This window comes from Acanthopagrus latus, chromosome 22, assembly GCF_904848185.1.
Source record: "Acanthopagrus latus isolate v.2019 chromosome 22, fAcaLat1.1, whole genome shotgun sequence".
Lineage (NCBI taxonomy): Eukaryota > Metazoa > Chordata > Actinopteri > Spariformes > Sparidae > Acanthopagrus > Acanthopagrus latus.
In genome coordinates, this window is record NC_051060.1 from 13,546,237 (window position 1) to 13,559,094 (window position 12,858).

The window sequence follows — 12,858 nt, forward strand, 5'->3', positions numbered from 1 at the left end:
CCTTTTTCTTACCCCCCTTAAAAAACTGTCATAAAACACTGTTTGACTGCACATAGTACACCAATCTAGTTTTGGTGGCGTATAGATGATGAAAGAGGGGAACAGAGAGATGGCTACATAGGTAGGTTTAAAATGTTGTATATTATCCATAACTAAAATTACAACCCTAAAGATTTTAATGATATTATGAAGGTTATAGCTGACATTTTTACAGCAATACAGCATTCACATTATTGGTATTCTGAAACTGCCACCATATATTTCCCCCATGATATTTGCAAAACAGGAATAAATGCATGCAAGTACTAGGTCTCATTCATGGATTTGTAAGGAGAACTGTTTGCAAGGCAGCCGAAAAAGTTCGACATGCGGGCAGTAGGTAATTTGAGGGGGGTTGCCATCAACCTTGGGTATGGAGCCTTTGGGAATCCCAAAATATGTCTCCCTTTTTAACCTGCCAGCTAGACCCACAACAGATTAAAAAGATAAATTATTTCATTTTGAGAGAATGTTTCCATCTTAAACGGCGCAGCTTTGCCTGCCTTTACAGCACTAGTGGCTCAGGGAGCTCACTGATCAGTTGCATGCATTGTAAATTACTCAAGTGATGCTGCTCAGCCAATCAAATTAGTGTGTCGCATTAAGCACTGTGATGTCAGCAAGAGACTGTTAAAGATTAACAGACCGTCTTCTGCGTCTGGGTATAAAACTACCTGGATCTCCCAGACTGCCTCTGCTTTGTGCGGTCCATAGAGCATGTGCACCATAGACTGACTTACGCTCTAGCCCTCTGCTAACATGAATCTCGTCTGGACTTTCCAAATATTATCAGACCAAATGGGTCAAAGATTGATTTTCAAACAAGCCATTTCACGGGGGACTCTAAAAAAATTGTGCAGCTGCTTCTTTCACAATGTAAACTTCTGAGAAGAAGTATTTTTTGACCCCTGCGTATCAAGTGATGATATAATTACACAGTTTGGCCTCCTTCATCCTTCGGGCTGGGTTGCATTACAGGATCATTCCCTATCCTGTTAGTATCGACATGTTTCACGACGAAAAAATCTCCAAACTCAGTACCTCCAACTCATTCCTGAGCATTTGTAAAACGTGCCGCCATTTGCAATCTGCATGTAGCACAGCCCCTCGATACTGTTCTTGAGACGAAATCTGGAGCGCGCAAATGGCACAATTCGAAGGCAAGCTCGGCTTACTTCTTCATTAGACTTCTATATTAAAACAGTGACACAATGAATGCCCTCAGCCACAGCTTGTTCGGGTGAGCTCACTAGACTGTGAACACACAAACAGGTCGCTCGCCAATCGCGGTGTATTTACTGTTCCCAGTGGACGACGCATTTAATTTGAACTGAACTCTGGGACCTGTTTTGTTAAAGCACACCAGATAAAACAAAGATATAAATTATTACGGCAGGTTTTTATGCCGTGTTTTTCCTTTTAGTGGTGGATGACTCGTCAGTATTAGGATTGTGCCTTTAAAACATAGACTTCACTTTTCAAATTAGGAGATACAGTCTGCAGTGTTGCAGAGAAACGTACAGGGGGAACGAGGAGTGGGGAGAGAGCCGACACCTCGCTGAATTAACAAGAACTACTGGGAATAGAGTAGAAGCCACCCACACACGCACAGAGAGAACAGGAGAGATGATAGCTGCTGGGTGGCAGCTACACTCTGGTTTTACCACCATGCTTGTTTACATACATGCATGTGTTTGTACTGTACTGTATGTAAGTGTGAAACACACTGAGCTTGTAAGATGTCTAATTCAGTTGCCCACGTTTGGTCGCACCTCCTGAGGGGAGGACTTGGCTCAGGCCTGGCCTCGACGGTGGGTTTGTTGTCAGGTAGCACATGGCCAACAATGGGACGAGAATACCTACACATGGCAAGCTTCATTCATACAATATTTCAACCAAATGAGGGTCCTCGGTGTGGGTATCGAGCCAAATGTGGTGTTGCGCAGTCGATATGATATTGAACTGAGGACACACTGTAATTTAGACCGATATGAATCACTGCACAAATGAGCTTTACTGGAAATTAGATTCAGTATTCAGGGATCCATTTTGTTTGTTCAGAACTGACTTCAGCTTTTCTCCCTGCAGCTAAATTAAGTACTACAGTGGACTTGAAGTGCTCACATTAAATATCCACATTGCAGTTTTGCGCAGCTGGTTCTGTCTGGTTCAGGAGACGATTGATTTATCAGCATGAGTGATATCATGCGCAGATTTTAGCACCGTCGAATGTCAGCTAATTAGTGACCAGGGACTTTTTGAATGTTAAAATATCTTACAGTATATGCATTTCTTATACATCATTAATAAATCGATCTGTTTGTCATTTGTGCACATTGTAAAAAGCAAATATCAGCATATATGTGTACATATCATGAATGATATACATTACATTAATCAGCATGTGTCCAGCTCTAATTAGGTGCTACTGCAGGCTGACCTCCGGCGCTTTGATAACACACCTATTTTCTTGCAGCTACATATTATAGCACGACGCTTTGATGTTGTATTTGATTCAGGATGGACAGAGCTAACAGACCGGGCTCCACACAGTTTCACAGGTTGGTTGCGTCCATTACAGCACTGTGATCTCCCTCCCTCTGATCCCAGTTGGCAGAGGAGAGAGCCTTTTAAAGACAGCAACTGTGGAGAGCAGACACTCGATGCCCTGTGCCGGGCACCACCAGCTGGGCTTGGCACAGCATCAACATTATTAGCACTGATGCTCCCTCGGTCCATAGAGGGCTTTTGTGAGTGCAAACAGGCAGCAGGAGAGAGACGGGAAAAGGGGGAGTTTAAAAAGAGAAATGTATTATCTTTTTCCCCTTGGTTTTGCTCCCTTTAACACGTTTCACTTTAATGTCTCATTCACTGATTGTCTTTCTCTATTTATAAAGTGACGTGAAAGAGAAAAAAGAGAGGTTAAAACGAGGAAACAAATGACCCCAACAACGTCGTCATACAGTGGTACTCACACACACACACAAACGCACACCAGAAATTCCTCGACAGTAATGCAAGCATGCGCCTTGTGATGTTATATAGCACTATGAAAGCCTGTGCAATCAGGGACTACAACCGTCATCAGATCACTATCATACAACTCCCCCCTGGAGGCGGCTGCAGGCGGCAGGAGCTGCGTGTGTCATGGTGACACTCATGCTCAGGGATACTGGCTGGCCTTGGGAACTCACTGCAAGTTATCATCTTTGAGAGCCTGGACCACCCACCCCCACCCCGACACACACACACACAGATACACACACATACACCCACCCACAGGCATACATTATGCAGTATGTATATAGTATGAACATAGCATGTAATCATCATCTAGTGAAAACGTGCAAGCACAAGAATACAGTACAATCTATACACAGACATGGGCCAAAAACTATGCTCTATAAGGTCAGATGGTCATGTAGACACAGAAGCAGATATGCAATTATGCATGAGCAGTGGTGGAAATTATTAAAGTGAATACATAAATATTCTATATCAGTGGTAGCCTGGTCTGTGGAGTGTATTTTCAGCCACACGGACACTACTGAATGATCATAGAAATATTACAAGATTGGAATACGTCAGGCAATAATGAGTCTTTGTGATGCTGTTGTACTTTTAGTCTACAGTTATTCGATAAACATATTTAGTGGTTATTATGCAGATTAAGCATGTAACGATTTCTCAGACGTAATGTAGGTGCTAACTACAAACAAAACTCTTGTTATGTTATGTGCTGAAATGGGTTGACTTGTATCTTCAGGTAAACATGTATGTAACACAGTGATCCTACCCGCTCACTGAAGCTACATAGTGCAGATACAAGTGATAGGGGGGCGGAGCGGCAGAGACACCATTCACCCTGTTACAAGACTTTGTATCATCAGAATGACTTTGAAGGTGGTACTTAAAGGTAAGAGTTGCAGAACGTTGCCAGGAAACAGACAACTTTCCTGCTCCCTAGTGCCTCGAAGTGGTGTTATTGTTGCCACCACTGGATAACCTTCCATTTTCAAACCACCAACATCCAAGAACAAAACGAGTCAATTTATTAATTAAGTTTAGAATGGAAATCTGAAAGCAGATTGAAATGGTGCTATGCTGCCCAGATCTCTAGTCAGTCTTCATTTTCCTGGTAGTCTTTGTCCCTGGTGGCAGAAAAAATATTATATCTATTCCATAGACAATACATTGTGCAATCAACATTTACCCCATAATGATACGTTAAAGCAGAACCATGTCCATTGGCAGTTTAATCACTCAACATATTTCAATTTAACTCTACCTCAGCTATATGTTAAATATTAATCATCCAATAATAGTACAATCTAATAGAGGTCATAATGTGCACTTTTACAAAGTCCATTGTAGACATCTGCAGTGGAGTGTTATATGGTGCTGAGATATTGCTACTGAGTTCGGAAAATGTCAACTGCTGCACACCTTATGTACATATACCAGTATGTGCATAGACATGCACATAGACAAAATGACGAATACAACTTTTAAGAAATTTAAGAAGACATGTGTCCTATATGCATGTATGGAAAACAAGCAGGAACACATGCTGGCATTATGATCACAGTAAATCAAAGCATATTCTCATGTAACATCCGCATGAGGATAGCCAGAGATGTTGGTAATACCTGTTTTTGAAATTAATAGAATCTTCCTACCCAGGTATTCTGTAGAGGTCCCTGCAAAAAAAAACCCACTGTTTAGCAGCAGCCCAGATGTAATTAACACTGCCTGTGCTGTTTACACTATGAATCAAATGTTGACTCGCTCAATACCGCCTGCATCCTCACTCTCTCCCTCTCTCTGGCCACACAGTCCACCAGATGGTGGCGAAATGCGCGGAGCTGTTCAGCCCTCCAACAAACCCTCCCTCTCTCCTCCTCCACTCGATGGAGTCCAGCTCTAACCTGTGTCTCTGATGAAGCCCAGTTTTAAATGACCTGCCATTTAATCACAGGCCATGTTTCACAGATGCTTACAAGTGGTTTGAGTGATAAAAGCTTTGTTATTCCTGGAAATTTTAAACAGTGTGACTGATGGACTTACTGGAAGAGAAAACCTGTGGAGTAGGCACCTACTAGCCTCTTTAGCTAAACCTAGCTGGAGGCTGATTAAATATGAGGAAAGGCCATCATGTTAAACAGCCACTTAATCAGATGTAGGTTAGGCAGCGTGGTGCTAATTAGAGTGGACTCTGAAGAGGACAGTGCTGCCAACTGCATGCTGTTGCCTGAAGGGTCTGGTGGGACACCACTGCTCAGAGCATCCACAGCCCCTTTTGTCAGATTTAATAAAATAGTCAGGCACGCATCATATTGGATTTTGCTTGTGTGCAGACACTTAGAAGAAGTATGTGGTACATTTTAAGCCATGCTAGCGGCATTGGCTCAAGGCCATGGCGGACAAAACTGTTGGATTGACTGCCATAAAGTTTTGGACACAAAGTCAGTTGCAATGGATAAATGCAACTGACTTTGGTGATCCCCTGGCTTTTCCTCTCGGACAGGGGATCAGACCACAGACCAAGACTCAAACTTAATGGTGGGCGAATGATCAAAAGCAAACGCGATTGTATTGTTAAGGTGTAAAAATTTGGATCTGAAATAGTTTTTTTGACCCAACCTTCCCTCCAGCTTCTGTGGTTTTGTAATCATTTTGTTTGTCCCTTGATGAGATAAACAAACAAACATCAACGTCAAATTTCGAATGTGTGACGTTTCCATCAGCCTCACCTGCGCTTGGTCATGAGTGCTTCGTATGCCAACAGGCATAACTAACATGATCAACACAGCAAACATTACCTGCTAAACATCAGCATGTTTGCGTTGTCAATGTGAGCAAGTTGGCATGCTGACATTAGCATTTAGTTAAAAGCACTCTTCAGTGAAGCCTCTCAGAGTGGCAAGCGTGGCTGTAGACTTTTTTGCTTATTGCTTTTTCACCCAAAATTAGCCTTTTTTTATAGAGAAAAACCTGGTGCACAAAAATGTATTTTTGGCAGCAGCACCGGTGGTTTGTTTGGAACAAACAGAAGAGGGACTAGGTAGTTATCATGAGCAGCCTGTGCATGTTTGAACTGCTTCTCCCATTCAGCTATTTAAACAAACAGTTTGTTTTTAATGTTTTATGAGCTCACTAACAGCCTCCCCTTTTGACTTTTTTCCCAAAGTTCAGATATACTGTGTACAATATCTTGTGAGTATCACTTAGACATAGTATATAACAATGCAGGGTCAGAGTAGATGTTCATGTATATCACAGTATTTGATAATATAGGGATACTGTAATAATATCAGTGCTTAAAAACATACATCAGAGTTCTGCCGGCTCCCACTTGACTCCCGCAGGACCCTCTCCTTTAAACCCAAAAACTCTGCAGTGTAGTCCTTCATCCCCCTTTTAAAGTGCGCTTAAATCTACAATGAAACCATGAATGTGCTTTCACATAAATCCAGCACCATCAATGGATCTGTTACCCAGGGGTCCTCGTCAGAAGAAGCCAGCCTTACATCCCTGTGACAAAAACCTCATTTTGGGGGGGAAAAAATGAAATGCAGCAACTCTGCTCTGTTGCCTCAGCATGTGGAAATGCAATGTGAGAAAGGGATTAAACCTCCAACGCACAAAAGAAAAAGAGGAAAAATGACAGCGACTGCACTGGCAAAGGCCCCCCCCCCCTCCCTTTTTACCCACAATCTGGGCAACACTCGCACAGAGCTCAGTGAAATACTGTAGCGAGCAACTGGGGAAGGCAGAGAGAAGACACTGGAATAAAGACAAAGGGGATAAAAGAGAGGAGTAGACAGAAGTGAAGGGAGGAGGGACTGTAGAGGGACTGGGGCAGAACATAGACGGTCAGAAAGAAAAGGACGAAGGGAGACAGAGTGGAAAAGTAAGGGACAGGGAGAAAGATGGCACTACACTGAGCCGCAGTCACCCGAGGGCTTTTTTTCCCCACCAGAATGATCAGAAACTGGCTGCACTCCCTTCTTTGCCAGGAGGCCTGAAACAGCCATAATATGCCCCATAAATCACATCTCACATTTCAGAGTTTTTCCAACTGTTGTCTTTTCATTTTTGTGCTGGAAGTGAAAGTTTGCACAATTCTCAATGCACTGGCTCCGTTTTGCCTCACCCAGGGTCTCATGGTGCACATCAGTGCCAGAAATATATGGTTACATTTTACATTACAATTTAATGTCTCTAATAGTAGACCACTAAAGGGAGCAAAAAAATAGAACATTGCAGCTCAGTCACTAGAATAAAGTGTTGGCATTATATGTTACTGCAAGACCACATATACGTTTATGTGCACAATAGGCTTGTGTCTGCCATTTTTGGATGACAAAAGCCTCGACAGCTTTGTGGTTTTGATACTCGAATCAGGGTCAGAGTAAGTTGGATCTTGCAAGAAAATCAATAATTTCATGGAAATAATGAAATCCGCCTGCCAGCACCTGTTTATCCCACTAATTCTATGGTTTGTTTAGTTTGTTTGGTACAAAACCAGAAACATAAAAAAAGACAGGCTGACCTGTGCATGACATAACATCACAGTAAAACCCCAATGTGTTGTTGTTTTTGTTCCCTCCGGACAATTAATGCTAGTCGTCATGGTAAGCTAAGCTAACTAACTGAATGATCCAGTTTAATGTTGAATGGTTAGATTTAAGGGCAGTCTCAATATTCTGGTCAGCAAGAAAGCAAATTGGTATCTGTTCCAATAACCTCATCAACCTCATTATTGGTGATATAATTTGGAAGAGTTATGCAGCCTCATTTTTTGTCAGAGTATCCTTTTGTTTGCGGTTAGCTCGCCAACTAGCTGCTCTTCAGGAGGCAGTATTTCCCTCAAAAGTTGGAATTCAACACTAATTATGTACAGACAGTTCTCAACAGTGGCCATGCTCCCCATGGGAATCTCATTTTTGCAGATAAAACAAATGGATAAAAACATTGTCTCACTCAGTAGGGGAGTGAGTGAGATTGGGTATTGTGATTGAAATAGAAGTTCTAAATCACGGCGTATTGTTTACAGAAAACTCTGCTCGACTAGTGGAGATTTAATTGCCAAAAATCACAAAGTTGAGAAACGGCGTAATTTATCTGACAGCCGAAATTGTGACTCGAATAGCAAATACTCGCACCGACAGTGCAGTGAAGCAGCACAAATACATATAAACTATGGAATGAAATGAATAATTGCCTCCTTCTTCTATCAAATCATCAAACCCCATGGGTCTGTCTGTGATCTGAGGGCAAAGTGACTTCAGCTTCAAGAAAACAATGAGCTTCTCTCTCTCCCGCTGACACTGTGACTCTGATGCTGATGGCAATGCTGCCTGTGTGTGTGAGCGAGTGCGTGTGTGTGTGCGCGCACGCTGTTGCTCTGTGTCTGGCAGCTGCAGCCCAGCGATGCATGGTGAATAACAGGTCAGTGCTAATCTCATTAGGGCTAATCAGATGTATATGATATGTATAAACAGAGGAGTTCCACTGTACACAAGCAAGCACAGCACACGTCCATCACCAGACGGCTAGAAGTGTGTGTGCGCGTGTGTGTGTGTGCGTGCCTGTGTGTGTGTGTGTGTGTGTGTGTGTGTGTGTGTGTGTGTGTGTGTGTGTGTGCGCGCGTGTGTTCAGAGGAATTCTGGGAGGAGGATGACTGATTGAGAAGAGGTGAGAAGAGAAAGGGAGACGTCATTTTTCAGGGTGCAACATTATCAGAGGAATTATGGAATTATGCACAGGTGGAGAGCTGCTGTGAATACTGATGCAGCGGAGGGGAATATATTTGTGTAAACACACACACACACACACACACACACACACACACACACACACACACACGGCAGGCGGCTCTGTGGAGTTTGCCGTTCACCTGCTCTAAATGAGGAAACTGCATGCAACTACGACAAATGAGCCGTGCCTCTGGGAAGCTTGCGGCTCGAGGTTCTTCGCTTCATCTGATCGTGCTCCTGTTTTGTGTGTGCGGCGTACACACATCTCGCTAATTGGCTCTTGCGCGCGTGTTAATGTCTGTACGTTCCTGATGTTTGGCGTTTATGATAAAGGGCAAAATGCATAGGCGAACCGAGACGTTAAAGGAAGGTGTGGGAACGATGTGAGTCATTAGAATGAATGCAAACAGTGTCTGGACTGGTATTTTAATTGAGGCAGAAGGGGATTGTGTTATTTCAGATGTGGGTGTTTGACAGAGAGAGTGAAGAGAAAGACAGACAGACAGAGAGAGAGAGAGAGAGAGAGAGAGAGAGAGAGAGAGAGAGAAGGCTACAGGAGTTTTGGGCATTTTGTTTGAAACCCCTTTCCCCTCGCTGTTTGAGTGCCCCAGGGGTTCGAGATTGGTTTCACTTAAAGCACTTAAAACACCCCAAAGGGATCTGCGCTTGGCTCTGAAATAAATATCAAGATCGCTCTTGGATTGTTTTTAAATTGAATGCAATCTGCCAGAGCTGTGAGCCATCATTTCACGTTTTTCCTCCCCCCTTGATCTCTCCGTCTTCCACTTGATGCCAGCCTCCCTTTGTTTCCATCACAAAGGGATTTTCAGGAATTGTTCTGCTCTGAAGGCAAGTAGGGAAAAGATCTTTGCCATATAAATCATTTGAGCCAGACAATATTTGATGTATCACGGCAATCAAAAGTTAAAAGATGGAGGAAATATATCCAGGAATGGTTGTTACGTCGGAGGGGTAAGCTAATAGAACGGCATAAATCATTCAAACAAAGAGGCTGATGGGTGATTTGGCGGAGTGGTTTGTCCTCAGAGTGAAAACACAGCAGAACGGCGTTCATACTGTAAAACATCACATAAACTCCTGTTCTCAAATAAGCTGATGTGTCCTGCAGCCAAATCATTCTTTATGTTTCAATAAACAAATTCCTTTCTTTAATGTGGCCCATATAAAATGCTCTTTACACTGCTGCTGATGAAGCATCTATATATTGTTTTTGAATCACTCCATGAAATTGTCATTAAAGCATGTTGTAAGGATTTTTTTTCCCCGAGTGGAACAGGATGCGGCTCACATATATAAACCCTTGTATAGAAGTCTCTATCGTTAAGACAATTCTCTTATCAAGAGTGTGCTAAAATGTCCAATCCATCCATCCGTCATTTGCACCCACTGAGTCTTTTGATGGTCGTGGAGGGCTGGAGCCGATCCCAGCTGACACTGGTTGAGAGGCGGAGTGCACCCTGGGGACACTGTGCTGAAATATGCCAGCTGGATTTAAAGGAGCAATTTTTATGATACGGACAGAATTGAACATTATCAACACAGTGCGAAGAAACAGTGCTGACATTATGTCAAAGACGTCTTTGTCTTGTGTTGCAGATGTGTCTATTTAAGATGGCACGCCAACCAGCTAGCCTGAGCAAATCCAGTTTTTTAACACGACTTTTGTAGCGCAACAGGAGACAGTCTGTTTCATCTGGCAGATAAATACCAGCTTGTTAGTGTGACAGATAATCTCACAAAATGACAAATGAACAAATGAAAACTATTAGTTCTGTTTTTTTTTACTACACCGAAGCATTCAAACTCAACATGAAACTAAATTAAACCAAAACAGTGTGGATTGTCTGCCTCCAGTCACCTCCAGGTTTCTCGTTATAAATCCTCAGTTCAGTGACTAAAATGGGAAATATTCCAGCTCCGCACGCCGTTTTTACCTGCTGAAAATGTCCAACTCTGTCGTTCCAATGACACTGCACGCTCCTCTTGTCATCCGTGAAGTTAGTCTTGCTAAGACTGGCTGTTAATCACCTCCATGCTGTATCCCTCTGTTGTCAAACTGGCCTCAGTCTGTCCTGAAGTCTGTGTTCAAACCCAGTTTGGTGTCCTGCAGTCTTTAATCTCACCTCAGGCAGCCAAATCCGTGGTGACTCCCCCTGTGCACCAGTGTACCAACCACAGCTAACTGAGCGAAAATATGAGTGATCATCGCATTCTGGACATATTCTACATATTATACCTTTAATAATCAATCATGAAATAGTGCCAAAAGCACTGGTGGACTCGAGGGAGGATCATGATAAAGTGCCCTCTCGGGTGACCTTTCAGCGCCCTTTGTGCACATGGTGCTCCACCTCGTACAGCTGGTACCCCTTTTGCCCCTGCCCCTGCCCCTGCCCCTGCCCCTGCCCCTGCCACTGTCATTAGTGCCCTCAGTCATCCTGAGACCGCCACTGATGAAAAGTAAACTTCCAAGCAAAACTCCAAAAATCAAATCTAAAAAATCGAAATCAGTTCTATTCTTCTTTTGTCAGAAATTTTAAGCAAACAAGATGTCAGATTTTTTTTTCTCCACAGACTATATTTATACTGTATATTTAATGATTTACTGAGCAAGACCTGTGTTGTAGTTTGACCCAAATGAATAAAGAGCGTGTCGATAGAAGAATAGAAATGTGGTTTCAATCGATTCTGGAAGGAAAGAGTCCGGGTCATTGCTGGAAAGTCAAAAGGTCAAAAGCTAAAAGTAAAGCAGTGGTAGAGGGCAGATTTAATTTGAATTGCATGAATTCCACCATGACACAGTCGAACGATTATCATTTCCAAAATGAACTCCAAGTGTATCATGTTACTTGTGAGGTAGAATGAAACTGAAGGTGATTAGAACAACTTTTTTCTGAGATCGGATTGAGCCGTTTGTAAGAAGACATGCGTGAAACAAATAAAAATAAGTCTGGATTCAATTTAGTCGCTAACACAATGACTGGATGATAGCATGCAATGAACTTTCCCTTCAGTGGAGAAAATAGTGTTTGGATACTGACTGTGTGTTTACTCCCTCTCCTCCCCCCTCCACTATTCAAGAAATAGATTAGCAGGATGGCTCTTTTCGTAATCAGTATTTGCCATGAAACCCACAACATTAGCGCGCACACACACACACTCACACACACACACATCCACACATAACCAGCACTGGGAGAGCAGATATGGCACTAGCTGTTCCCGTTCTCGAGGAAGCAGTGGGGATGAAAGAGTGCAGAGATGGCTTTACCGTCCTCTGATCTGCTGCTCCCTTTGACATCAGCAGTCGCCAGCTCCAAAAGCACAGGAGAACCGAGGGGGAAAGCTAAAAACCTACAATCTGCCACAGCCACACATACTCCCTCCCTTCCTCTCTGGTTTGCTCTTGGAAGTTTATGTCTGTAATCGAGCTGTCACCATGAATATTAGTCGGATGAATTCTGCATGTAACATAATTTCTGCCCCTCCAGACCCTTCATGTTTTCCCTTTTCTCCCACATGGATGGCATGGATGCTCCACTGCACCTATAGAGGCAGCATAGGGAGCTGATATGAGCTGAACAGCAGCGCGCTGGTCTCCTGCTGTGCGCCTAGCTGTTCTGGAGCCCGGCTCATTCTCTCTGACAGCCCAGTGCTTTCACAAAGACCCTATAGCTGCAGATGCTCCGCGGTCTCAAAGTCATTTTTCATACTCCCTCGCAGGTTGGTCACCCAGGACTTGTCAAATAAGATCACCACAGTGTATTTCAGCCTGTGCGGGACCATGGAAAGAGGATCTGAGCTGAGCTGTAATGTGTAGACCTGGGTGAATGTGGAGAGTCTCGAACTGTGAGGACAGACAGTGTGAAAGGAGTTCATGTGTGCAGGGCAGAGCTGTGAAGATAAATCTCAGCATGTCGGTGTGATAAATTCCAGCTCGAGCATTTACTCCCTTTGATGACTTATTACTGGGGTTCAACGGACGGATGTCATCCAGGCTTTTCAATGCAGCTCACCGTGTACCCCAGCTCTGCTT

At 43.3% G+C, this 12,858-nt stretch overlaps 1 protein-coding gene across 3 annotated transcripts in view; it reads left to right on the forward strand.

Annotated features, from left to right (window-relative positions):
- Positions 1-12,858, forward strand: part of LOC119012681 (glutamate receptor ionotropic, kainate 2-like) — a 77,715-nt gene that overhangs the window by 42,205 nt on the left and 22,652 nt on the right. The window lies entirely within an intron of this gene.